Here is a 14137-nt window from a genome sequence, read left to right on the forward strand (position 1 = left end):
TTTAGAATGAAGATATTTTTATAGATCGTGTATGGTCACAGTTATCATGCCTTACCCACAAAGCAATATACGGGCAGATAATCGCACCCTGCGCCATGTGGAAGCTTGTCATCCCCACAAAGTCATAACTTCTCTCTCCTCCTTGGGCTTATGGCCAGAGGCAACAAAATGTGATTGGTTCTCATTAGAAAGGTAACTTATTTAACTGTGGGTAGTAATCTGAGCTGCCAAACTGAATTTCCAGCTACAAATCTGAAATAAAAGTGTATTGGGAAGTTTAACTGTGAATTACTGAACATGCAGTCCAATCCATATTCTAAGCCTGTTGTGTGATGCTGTTGTTTATGATAAAGTTCAAACAGAATATTAATACTAAAATGTCCACATTTTGTGCAATGTTTTTCCATGAGTTTCAGACTGGAGGATGCTCAGATATTCTGGTCCTGCTGAGAGTCTTTCAAAGCTTTCTTTCTTTTTGAAACTTCTCCTGATCAGTATGGGTTATGGTCATTCTTTTCATCATCCTACTTTCAAAGGGATTGTCTAATAAACCAGCATTTCTGAGAACAATTAGTTTGTCTAGAAGCCTTGAAGTCAGCACAAGGTCTTTTAGCAACTCCCACACAATTTCCAATATATTTCTGTAGCTGGAAAAAAAAACTTCAGAAAGCACTGACAAGTGCTGGAATTGATGTCAGAAGAAATCATCAACAACTCAGCTACAAGCAATTGATGCTTCTTCCAAATGGGGGATTTCTCAGCAGGTGCACACATGCTCAGCTATGCAACGTGAGTAGAGAATGTTAACTGAAATGTTGGTCTCTGATTTGGCAGTTTTGGAGATAAATCAGCATATCTCACGGACTGTTCACCATTATCTGCCTGCTTGCCCTTCATAAGTATCGGATAGTTAGTTAGTTCAGGCACAGTAAAGGCTTCAACTATATAGTCTTAACCTACAGATAAATATATATATATATCACAACTGTAATTGTCACAGTGGACAAAAACAATGCCAACTTCTAGAAAATTATAGAATCTCCTAGAGACTGTGTTAGGGATCTGGAGCTGCAGCTCGATGACCTACAGCTTATTAGGGAGAGTGAACAGGAGATAGATAGGAGTTACAGGGAGTTAGTCACCTTGAGGCTGCAGGAGTTAGATAAGTGGGTGACGGTCAGGGAAGCGAAGGGAAGAGCTCAGATAGTAGAGAGCACCCCCGTGGACGTCCCCCTCAGAATCGTTATCTTGTTTTCGATGCAGTTGAGGGGGATGACCTGACAGAGGACGACCATGGTGGTCAGGTCTCTGGCACTGAGCCAGGTTCCGTGGTGCAGAAGAGAAAGAGGAAGATGAGGAATGCGGTAGTCACTGGGGATTCCATAGTGAAGGGAACAGACAGGAGGTTCTGTCAGCCTAATAGAGACACCCACATGGTGTGTTGCCTCCCTGGTGCCAGGGTACGGTTGTCTCGGATCGGGTGCAGAGTTTTCTGAAGAGAGAAGGTGAACAGCCAGAAATCTTGGTACACGTTGGTACCAATGACATAGGTAGAAAACGGAGGAAGGTTCTGAACAGAGAATTCAGGGAGTTAGGTCGGAAGCTGAAAAGCAGGACCTCTAGGGTAGTAACCTCAAGATTGCTGCCTATGCCACATGCTGGCGAGTGTAAGAATAGCATGATCAGGTGTACTAATGTGTGGCTGAGGGACTAGTGTAAGGGGCAGAGCTTCAGATTCCTAGACCCTTGAGGTTGCTTTTGAGGTGTGAGCTGTACATAAAGGATGGGTTACACTTGAACCCAAAGGGGTCCAATTTCCTAGTGGGCACATTTAATAGAGCTGTTAGGAAGGGTTTAAAATAATTTGGCAGGGGGATGGGAACTGGAGTAATAGAGCTGAGGAAGGGGAAAACAAAAATAAACCAAAGATAGCATGCAGCAGAGATTATAGAAAGAACAGACAGGAGAGGAGGCTTAGCCACAGCCGGTGGCATGAGTTACAGGGCAATAGAGGCATGGTGCAGTTAAAACAGAAGGCAACCAATACTGGACTGAAAGTGTTATATTTGAATGCTGGAATAAAACGGACGATCTTGAAGTTCAGCTACAGATTAGCAAATGTGATGTTGTGGCCATCTCTGAAACTTGGCTAAAGGATGGCCGACATTGGGAGCTGAATGTCCAAGCATATATGGTGTATCGGAAAGATAGGTTAGCAGGCAGAGGGGGTGGTGTGGCTCTGTGTATAAGAAATAATATTAAATCATTAGAAAGAGATGACATAGGATTGGAACGTGTAGAATCTCTATGGGTTGAGTTAAGAAATGGCAGAGATAAATGAACCCTAATGGCAGTTGTATACAGGCTTCCAAACAGCAGCAAGGATGTGGATTACAAATTACAGCAGGAGATAGAAAAGGTGTGTTAGAAAGGCAATGTCATAATAATCGTTGGGGATTTTAACAAGAAAGTGAATTGGGAAAACCAGGTCAGTGCTGGACATCAAGAGAGAAAATTTGTAGAATGTCTAGGGGATGGCTTTTTAGAACGATTTGTTGTTGAGTTCCCTAGGGGATCGGCTGTGCTGGATTGGATGTTGTGCAATGATCTGAAGGTGATAAGAGAGCTTAAGGTTAAGGAAACCTTAGGGAACAAAAATCACTAAATGATCGAGTTCACATTGAAATTTGAGAGGGTAAAATGAATCCAATTTATTCCAATTTCAGTGGAATAAAGAAAATTACAATGGCATGAGAGAAGAACTGGCTGAAGTTGACTGGAAAGGGATATTTGCAGGAAGGACAGTAGAACAGCAATGGCTGGAGTTTCTGCAAAAAATGAAGGAAGTGCAAAACAGATATATTCCAAATAAGAAGAAATTTTCAAAGGGAAGCAGGACACTACCGTGGCTGACAAATGAAGTCAGAGCCAAAGTAAAAGCAAAAGAGAGGGCATACAAGGAAGCCAGAGCTAGTGGGAAGATAGAGGATTGGAGTGCTTTTAAAAACTAAGAAGGTCATTAGGAAGGAAAAGATGAATTATGAAAGAAAGTTAGTGACTAATATCAAAGAAGAAACTAAAAGCTTTTTTAAGTATATAAAAAGTAAAAGAGAGTCCAGGGTAGATATAGGACTAATACAAAATGATGCTGGAGATATTGTAATGAGAGATACAGAGACGGCAGAGGAGCTGTATGCATATTTTGCATCAGTCTTCACAATGGAAGACATCTGCGGAATAACGGACATTCAAGAGTGTCAGGGAAGTGAAGTTTGTGCAGGGAAAATTACGAATAAGAAGGTGCTCAGGAAGCTTAATGGTCTGAGGATGGATAAATCTCCTGAACTTGGTTGATTGCACCCTTGGGTTCTGAAGGAAGTAGCTGGAAAGATTGTTGGAGGCATTAATAATGATCTTTCAAGAATGAATAGATTCTGGCATTGTACCGGATGACTGTAAAATTTCAAATGATACTCTATTTAAAAAGTGTGGGAGGCAGCAGAAAAGAAACTATAGACCTGTTAGCCTGACATCAGTGGTTGGGAAGCTGTTGGAATTGATTGTTAGGGATGAGATTACAGAGTACCTGGAAGCACATGACAAGATAAGCCAAAGCCAGCATGAATATAGGAGCAGGGCTGTGATGTTGAGGCTCTATCAGGCACTTGTAAGACAATACTTGGAGTATAGTGTGCAGTTTTGGGCTCCTTATTTTAGAAAGGATATACTGACATTGGAGAGGGTTCAGAGAAGATTCACAAGAATGATTCCAGGAATGAAAGGGTTACTGTATGAGGAACATCTGGCGGCTCTTGGGCTGTATTCCCTGGAGTTTAAGAGAATGAGAGGGGATCTCATAGAAACATTCATTTTAACATTCCATGTTAAAAGGCCTGAACAGATTAGATATTGCAAAGTTATTTCCCGTGGTAGGTGATTTTTGGACAAGCGGGCACGACTTATTGTGCCCTCTTGGATCTTGGACAATGACTCCCATCCACTCCATAATATACTGGTTAAGCACAGGAGTACATTCAGCCGGAGACTCATTCCACCGAGATGTAACACTGAGCGTCATAGGAAGTCTCTGGCTATCAAACTTTACAACCCTTCCCTCGGAGTGTCAGACACCCTGAGCCAATAGGCTGGTCCTGGACTTATTTCCACTTGGCAGGATTAACTTATTATTATTTAATTATTTATGGTTTTATGTTGCTATATTTCTACACTATTCTTGGTTGGTGTGGCTGTAACAAAACCCAATTTTCCTCGGGATCAATAAAGTATGTCTGTCTGACTTCAGGATTGAACAACGTCCATTTAGAACTGAGTTACAGAGAAATTACTTTAGTCAGAGGGTGGTAAATCTGTGGAATTTGTTGCCACGAGCGGCTGTGGAGGCCAAATCATTGACTGTACTTAAAGCAGGGGTAGATAGGTTCTTGGTTAGCCAGGGCATCAAAGGGTATGGGGAGAAAGCAGGGATGACTGGAAGAATTGAATCAGCCCATGATTGAATGGCAGAGCAGACTTGATGGAGCGAATGGTCTACTTCTGCTCCTATATCTTATGGTCTTATGGCCTTATAATTCATCCTTATTCAGTAAATTGTTTGGAATAATTTCATGGTAGTTCATGAAATGTTAGTTCCAATTTATTGCTCAATTAATCTACTTGTTGGTAGGATGTGATATTGAATGATCTCCTCTGTCCCAGTAGATCCACTTTTTGAAACATCGGAGCATATTCCAAGGTACTAATATTTGCTGCATCCTGTAAAAACAAAAACTCATGTTAAAATGACTTAATATTATATTTTTTTAATGATATGTATCCCAGGCTAATTAATCCCAAAGATGTAATGTTAGAAAGTTCCACGTGTGGAGGGATTAAAATGAAGTTTACCGATTTAAAAAAAAGAATTTGAAAAAAGGTGCTATGTGAGATTGAGGCATGCCTGACCAGCTCGGACAAGGAGAGAAACACAACAATGACTAGAAGCTGAAGACTGTTAAACCTGGAATTAGCAGAATGTCTCTTTACCCTACTAATTTGAAAACCTCAGGGTGAAACACTTGGAAGAGAGACAACAGCAGTTAAAAAATTTATTGAAGCTATGGCTATAACACGCAGCAGCTTTAACAAGATAATATTGGGAGAGACAACTGTCCAAGATCCCTACCGTATAATCAGGATTTAGTTCTGTAAAATCATACCAAGAGATTTGATCAAGGTTTTTGTACAAGTTTGTGAATTGACTTGCTGTGTGTAGAAACATAAAAACATAAAAAACCTACGGCACAATATAATCCCCTCAGCCCACAAAGCCATGCCGAACATGTCCTTAAGTTAAAAATTATCTAGGGTTAGCCATAGCCCTCTATTTTTCTGAGCTGCATGTACCAGTCCAGGAGTTCCTTAAAAGACCCTATTGTATCCGACTCCACCACCCTCACCGGCAGCCCATTCCACGCACTTACCAATCACTGCATAAAGAAATTATCCCTGACATCTCCTCTGTACCTACTTTCAAGATCATAAAACTGTGCCCTCTCATGCTAGCCATTTCAGCCCTGATTACCCACATGATCAATGCATCTCATCATCTTATACACCTTTATCAGATCACCTCTCATCCTCTGTTGCTCAAAGGAAAAAAGGATGAGTTCACTCAACCTATTCTCATAAACCTATTCCCCAATCCAGGCAACATCCTTGTAAATCTCCTCTGCACCCTTTCAATGGCTTGCACATCCTTCCTGTAGTAAGGCGACCAGAACTGAGCACATTTCTCCAAGTGGGGTCTGACCAGGGTTCTATATAGCTGCAACATTACCTCTCGGCTCCTAAACTCAATCCCATGATTAATGAAGAACAATGCATTGCATGCTTTCTTAACCACAAAATCAAATTGCGCAGCAGCTTTGTGTCCTATGGACTCAGACCCCAAGATCCCTCTGATCCTCCACACTGCCAAGAGCCTTACCATTAATATTATATTCTGTCATCATATTTGACCTACCAAAATTAACCACCTCACACTTATCTGGGTTGAACTATATCTGCCACTTCTCAGACCAGCTTTGCATCCTACTAATGTCCCGCTGTAACCTCTGACAGCCCTCTATACTATTCACAACACCTTTGTGTCATCAGCAAACTTACTATCCCATCCTTCCACTTCATCATCCGGGTCATTTATAAAAATCACAAAGAGTAAGGGTCCCAGAACAGATTCCTGAGGCACTCAGCTGGTCACTGACCTCCATGCAGAACATAACCCGTCTACAACCACACTTTGCCTTCTGTGGGCAAGCTGATTCTGGATCCACAAAGCAAGGTCTCCTTGGATCCCATGTCTCCTTACTTTCTCAATAAACCTTGCATGGGGTACCTTATCAAATGCCTTGCTGAAATGCATAAACGCTACATCTTCTGCTCTTCCTTCATCAATGTGTCTAGTCACATCCTCAAAAAATTCAATCAGGCTCGTAAGGCATGACCTGCCCTTTACAAAGCCATGCTGACTATTCCTAATCATGTTATACCTCTCCAAATATTCATAAATCCTGCCTCTCAGGATCTTCTCGTCACTGGTCTATAATTTCCTGGGCTATCTCTACTCCCTTTCTTGAATAATGGAACAACATCCACAACCCTCCAATCCTCCCAGATGATAAACTATTTAATTCCAAAGTAACAATAAAGAAGATGGCGAGCTACAGAAGATTCGTTGAACCAATGCAGGAAGAAATTTGTGAAGACACAGAGGATTTAGTATGGTTGGATGTATAAATTTATTTTCATTTGAAGAATCAGAATTTGATTTTCTGAAAAAATGGAGTATTTTTGCAAAGACTTTGATAAGTTACTGAATGAGAATTACTTTGTTTAAAAGACGTGATGTTGGAGAATTGTCATGAAAGGAGTTAAACTGTGCATATATCATTTTGAATTTGAATTTAAACTTGTAGATATACTGCTTGGAACTAAATCTGAAGTTAACTATAATACTTTAGAATAGGAATTAATTTTGGTTTTCTAACCTACTAGAAATTAGTAAAAAGGAAAGTTTAGTCTGTAAATGTTTAAATAGGGAATAACACTAGATCTAATTAGAGAAATTAGAGTAATAAAGGTATCTCACTGATTCTAGTTAAAAAGGAATTTATTTTGGTTTGATATCTAAGATATGAAATCTAAAGAGAATGTTGGAATTTTGAATTGTTCTTGCACATGTAAATATATTTGTATATATTGCTTTTTTTTCTTTCAAACAAACTTATTTCCAGAAGTGTGTGGTTTCTATTCACTGTTTCCTTCTGAAACCTAGTATCTCCTGATGGGTTGCTAGCACCTAGTGTCGTATTGTGTAATTTGATATTTTCAAAGAGTGTGGCAACTGGTCACACACGATAAGACCAGTGCTACAGAGAGGAAATTAAGCAATGAGAGCTTAACCAAGGGCAACTGCACCCTCCCCCACCTCGATTTCCTCATCAGGAGACCAGTGGCATACAAATTGTTGATAATATTCAAAGGTGTTTTTTTTAATCAAAGTATGTATGCAGAATACAACTCTGAGATTCATCTTTTCCAAACAGCCACAAAACAAAGAAAACCATAGAAGCTGATCAAAGAAAATCATCAACTCTCCCATGTACAAAAAAAGTCTTGCAGATGGCAAAAAGAACATCAAATCCAAATCCCCCGTGCACAAAAAAACATGCACATCGCGCAAATGACAACAAGAAAAAAACGAGCAAAAGCACTGAATATAAAACACAAAACTGAAAGAGTCCAAGAGAACCCCAGTACAATACCTAAATTGTAGACCCAGAACTTCAGTAACATCCTCTGACAGCATTGCAGGGCCTGCCCCCCAGGAGCAGCAAGAGAAAGACCATCACACATAGCCACCCTCCTCCAGCAGCAGTGAGGGAGAGGCTGACAGCACTGAACAGTTGCTCGGCTTCTGCATTCAAATCTTAACCTTCCTTGATGCTTTAATTGGTGCAATTAGCAACAAACTGTCCACCATGGCCTCGTGCCTTGTCTCTGATCTTCCAGACTTTGTAGCAGCTCACACTCTGGAATTTTCTCAGAAATAGCAAAATGCCAGATCACTCAAATTATCTTCAAAATCTGATCACAGGCTCTGACAGTACCAGCAACATTTTTATATTGAAAAGAACACAGAGAAGAAATGAAAGTAACTGTATTGTGGACTATCTGAAGATGTCACCTGAGGTAGCATTGTTTGTTGGTTTCATCTTGACCAGATATCTCCTCCTCACTGACGGTCAATACAGGTGCATCTTAAGGATACCCATTGTTCTACTCTCTCTACACCATGACTGCACTACTAAGCACTGTTCAAAAGGCACCTATAAATTTGCATTTGTTAATACAATCTCAGTTGGTGGTGAGGAAGCATAAAGGAATAAGATGTGTTGGCTGGTTGAGTATTATCACAACTTTCCACACAGTGTCAGCAAGACCAAGAAATTGACTGTGAACATTAGGAAAGTCAGAAAAACATACAACAGTCCTCATTGAGGGGTCAATAGTGGAAAGTGTGAGCAATTTTAAATTCCTGGGTGTTAACACCTCAGAAGACCTGTCCTGGGCCCAACACAGTTATGTAATTACAAACAAGACACACCAGCAGTTCTGCTGGTGCAGGAGATTTGATATGGCACTAAAGACTCTTTCAAATTTCTATAGATGCCTAATGAAGATAAATTTCACTGATCACATCTCTGCCTGGTATGGAGGCTCCAATGCATGGAATAACAAGTGGCTGCAGAGGGTTGTAGACCCGGACATCTCCATCAGTACATAACCTTTCCTACCATCGAGGATGACTTCAAGATACAATGCATCGAGAAGGCAGCATCCATCATTAAGTCCTCCACCTCTTCTCATTGCTACCATCGGGGTGACAGATCAGGAGCCTGAAGACCCACACTGAACAATTTCAGAAACAGACTTCTTTCCCCTCTGTCATCAGATTTACAAAGGTTCCATGAACTTATGAAACTCTACTTCATTATTCCATTTTTGCATTATTTATTGATTTGGTAATTTATGTAATTGTATGTCTTTACACTGCACTACTGCCACAAAAGCAACAAATTTTATGTTGTGTACAACAGTGATAACAACTGTGATTCTGTTTCTAATTCTAATTCTGACCTATCTTAATAGAAGTATTATATAAACAAACCTTTATGACTGGGTTGAGGATACATTATGATAAGAATGATGTGAAAAGGAAGCAGTCCATTAGAAATCCATACATTCTGAATATGATATAACAATAAATAAGTATTCTTCACTGAGATAGAATTCTAACAATACAAAATTATACATTCTGGGAAGATTATACACTTACAAAAAGTAATTCAACATCAATTCCTTTCAAAATAATTTACTAGTTCAGTACATTAATGAAACATAATAAAATCTACAAGAGCAAAATTGTGTTGTTACCTTATGGCACAATAGTTTGTTAGCGCAATCAAAATAAATAGTTTCTTTTTAGAGCATGGTCAAAAAAGATTGCCCTTCACTTCAGGTGTAAGTAATTCCCTGTTTTTCATTTCCATCATGTCCCTGCAAAGAATGAAGGCAGCAAACCAAATACTTAGATTCCAATGGCACTAAAGTTGTACAATATTAATTACAATATTCTGAAATCAACAGTCCGTCCTGATGCATTTCTGATCGTAGTTGGGTATTTCAGTCAAGCTTGTTTGAAGAAAACCCTGCCCAATTGCCAACATCATATACCCTGTAAGACGAGAGATCCCAACGCACTAGACCACTGTTATATCAAGATAAGTAATGCCTACCATTCCATGCCCAGACTGCATTTCGGTAAAACTGATCACTTGGCTGTTCTTCCCCTATTTGCATTTAGACAAAGGCCAAAGTGCAAAGCTCCAGTGAATAGGACAACAAAGGGGTGGTTGTGGAAGGAAGAGAAATGACTGGGATTGCTTCAAGTCAGTGGACTGGGCTTTGTTCAAGGAATCATCTGTGGATCTGAATGAATACAACATGGTTATCCTGGCTTTATTAAAATAGTTGTATATGAGTGTGTTGCCACAAAATCATTTTTCAGAGGCATTTCAAATTGGATGACCAAGAAATTGACAAGAGATCCAGGTACGATCTACGGAAAGCCATCTCATGGGTGAAGTGGCAATTTCGCTCTTCTCTTGAATCATCAAAGGATGCTTGACAGCTGTGGCAGGGCTTGAATGCTATCATTTCTTATAAAGTAAAAGTGACTTAGGCAACAACAGGGCTTCACTTCTATATGAGCTCAATGTCTTCTATGCTTGTTTTGGCCTTCATAACATGGAGCAAACCACGTGGGTGGCAAAAGTGTGGGAATGTAAAGACTGTAATGGAAACATTTGTAAAGGACTGAGAGTCATTGAATGGTTCATTGTACATCATTTTACTTTTCAATAAAGTATATTTTGATTAAAAAAAAACATCACAAACTCCAACAGCCCCTAGTGGTCCTTTGATTTCAGTCTCTGAGGTTGACACGCAAGCAGCCTCTTGCAGGATGAACCCATGAAGGCAACAGGCCCAGATGGGTTCCTGTCAGGTAAGAAAGACTTTTGCTGACAAATTGGCTGGTGTATTCACTGAGATCTTTAACCTTTCACTTCAGCATTCTGAGTTACCCACCTGCTTCAAGCAGGCTTTAGTTATAAAGACGTGGTAATCTGTCTTAAAAACTATTATTCAGTAGTACCTACTGTACATCCACGGTGATGAAGTGTCTTGAGATGTCGGTGAATGAAACATATCAACTACTGCCTGAAAAGTGAATTGGATCCACTCCCACTTGCCTCGTGGAGGGACAGGTCCACTGCAGATGTCATCTCATTTCTTCTTCATTCAACACTGGAAAATCTGGACAGCAAAGATGCATACAACAAGTTGCTCTTTATCAACAACATTCAATACCATCATCCCATCAAAACTAATCAATAAGCTTCAAGACCTTGGCTTCAATATCTTCTTGTGCAATTGGATCCTCAATTTCCTCACTTGCAGACCCATTAGTTCAGATTGTTAACAACATCTCCTCCACAATTTCCCTCAGCACAGGTGTACAACATGGCTGTGTGCTTAGCCCACTGCTCTACTTGCTTTACACTTATGACTGTATAGCGAAGAATAGCTCTGATGTCTTATTCAAGTTCATTGATGACACCACAGTCATAGGCTGAATTAAATTTGGTGATGAATAAGCACAGAGGAAGGAGACTGAATCTATGGCTGAGTGGTACCACAATAGCAACCTCTCACACAATATCAGCAAGGCCAAATAGCTGATTATTGATTTATGGAGGAGAAAACCAGAAGTCCATGAGCCAATCCACATCAGAAGCTCAGAGGTGGAGAGGGTCAGCAACTTTATATTCCTGGATATTATCATTTTGGAGCACTTGTTCTGAGATCAGCAGAAAAGTGCAATTACAAAGAAAACACACTAGCACCAATACTTCCTTGGGAGCTTGCAAAGATTTGGTGTGACATCTAAGAATTTGACCAACTTCCATAGATATGTAGTAGAGAATATATTGACTGACTGCGTCACAGCCTGGTTTGGAAACACCAATGCCCATGAATGGAAAATCCTGCAAAATCATGCTGATTAGGAGAGGTTGAGCACAAGCTCAGGATTGGCAGCAAGATCTATGCCCAGAACTTACCACTGGGTGGTGAGGTCTGGACCAAAAGTATGTCATTGGATGGCAGGGTATAGGCCTAGAGCATATCACTGTGGTGGGGCCCAGGTTCTAATGGGAGGCACAATGCAACGTTTGAACAATTTAAACACCGATCCAGATAGACTGGAAAGGTAGGGTGCTGGGACCAGAGGCAAAAGTCAGGCCAATTTTGTTCACTCCTCCATCCGCAGTGCTGAGGTGGAGAGAATGCTCTGCCTGCTCTGTTTCGTGTCTGTGAGGTTTGCAACGATTTGCCCTGCTAACATGATGAACTGAAATGGAGGCTTTGGACCTCAATCAGTTGCTCTGGGGACTCAAGTCTATGGACTCAATTTGGTTCAGAATGCTGCTGCTTGCTTCTATTATTTTCATGATTTGTATTTTTTTCTTTCTTTGCCCATTGTGTGTTGGTCTTTTTTTTTAATTGGGTTCATTTAGGTTTCTTGCTTTGTGGCTGCCTGTAAGCAGACAAATCTCAAGATTGTTTAATTTATACATACTTAGGTAATAAATGTTCTTTGATCTTGCTTTGAACCTTTAAATTTTGAACTGTAAAAGTTAAGCAAATGTAATTCACAATGCCTGCACTGATTTTCAGAAGACTTTCATTTAGGTATCATGCAGCTTAATATTAATATGTCATTCAAAATGAAGCAACATGAATTGTTACATTAGACCACAGAGAGCTTTTAAATAGTTGTTGTCACATCAGAACTCTGTGCAAAAAAAATGGGAGTAATTGTGTTCAACCCAGACATCAGCACGAGAATCACCAGGATCTCAGTAATGTTATTTGATTTGGATAAATTTAGCAAACTGATGATAACATGAAAGTGAGGTTTATGGTAACAAGTTGGTTGTACCGTAAAAGAGAAGTGAAAAGGCATGAATAGGTTATTTAACTGACCAAACATGTGGCAGATGTGATCTACTGCAGATGTGGGAAGGAGGGAAATGTTAAAACAATGGAAAGAAGATAAAGAGATATTTCAACAAGGAATTGCTGGAGCCAAGGGATTTAAAGAAAAAAAATCGTAGAAGGTGCCCATACAGGTCATATCAATCAATCATAAACTAGGAGTAATTTTGTAACGAGGGGCACAAAATAGATGAACCAACACATATTAAGAAAACATAGATTAGACCACATATTGCCTATTATTTGTAATTTTATGCACAAGGCATTGGATCAAAATATGCTGCAAATAATGAACATGCGCTCACTGTGAACATACTTTATTGTGAACTGATTTGGAAAATCTACTCCCGTTCAGAATATGGAGGCTTTTGGAATGTAAGAATATATAATTGTCTCATACATCTGACTGCGTAAACCATAACCACAGAACTACAGAAAGAGACTGGGAAAAGATACTCACCCCACCCTCCCATTAACCAGTTCTCAAGAACTTTGAATATTTTTTCATGTTCCTATCATTCAGAAACATTCAGAATTTAAAAGTAGTAAATTAAAGCTTACAGCATTTTCAAATATAAAGACTAAAAAGCATTATGTTTGAAACAACTTTAAAATGCTTATTAACAATAAAAGCTTAAATAAGCTTAGTTAATTTTCAAAGTTTCAAAGGTCAATTTAATATCAAAATATACAACTCTGAAATTCTTCTTCTCCAGATAGCCAGAAAACCAAGGAAGAAAAGAATGGCAGCATGATCACCAACCCCCAAATCCTTCTCCCCACAGAAAAACAAAAACAGAACAGGCACATCAACCCTCAAATCCCCCTCCCCACCACAAAAAAAGAAAAAATCAAGTGAGAAACACTGAATTTAAAGACCTATAAGTGAATAAAAGTCTATAGTCCAAGTCCATATCCAAAATGCAGAAAACCTGGGTGACATTCTCTGGGCACGGCAGCAGGCCTTTCCCTCTCTAGCAGCAGAGTGATCCCACTAGCGATCAAACGGCAGTCTCTCCTCTCCAGTAGCAGAGTGGTCTCACCAGTGATAAAAAGGCAGTCTCCGTTCTTCATAGCAGAATGATCCCATCAGTGATCAAAAGTCAGGCAGCCAGTGCTCACCTTCCATATTCACCTCAATGTTTCAATCTCCCTTATCAATTTAATTGGTGAAATGGAGTTGAACATGGCTCGTGCCCTGTCCCACAGCCTTCTCCCCAGGAGGTTCACACACATTACCTCTTCCTCCTGGAATCCTCTCCGAAACTGCAGAGCACTGAAACACCCAAACAGTCTCCAAACTGCACATCAGAGTCTCCAACAGTTCAAGAATCACATTCAAGATGCAAAACAAATGCAAAGGGCATAACAGGAGTGAAACATATGGTTTCATGATCTATCCAGAAGGTGTCAACCGAAGGAACATCGAATGGAGGTGCCATCCTGTCTGGAAGTT

Source organism: Hypanus sabinus, chromosome 8 (genome assembly GCF_030144855.1).
Source record: "Hypanus sabinus isolate sHypSab1 chromosome 8, sHypSab1.hap1, whole genome shotgun sequence".
Lineage (NCBI taxonomy): Eukaryota > Metazoa > Chordata > Chondrichthyes > Myliobatiformes > Dasyatidae > Hypanus > Hypanus sabinus.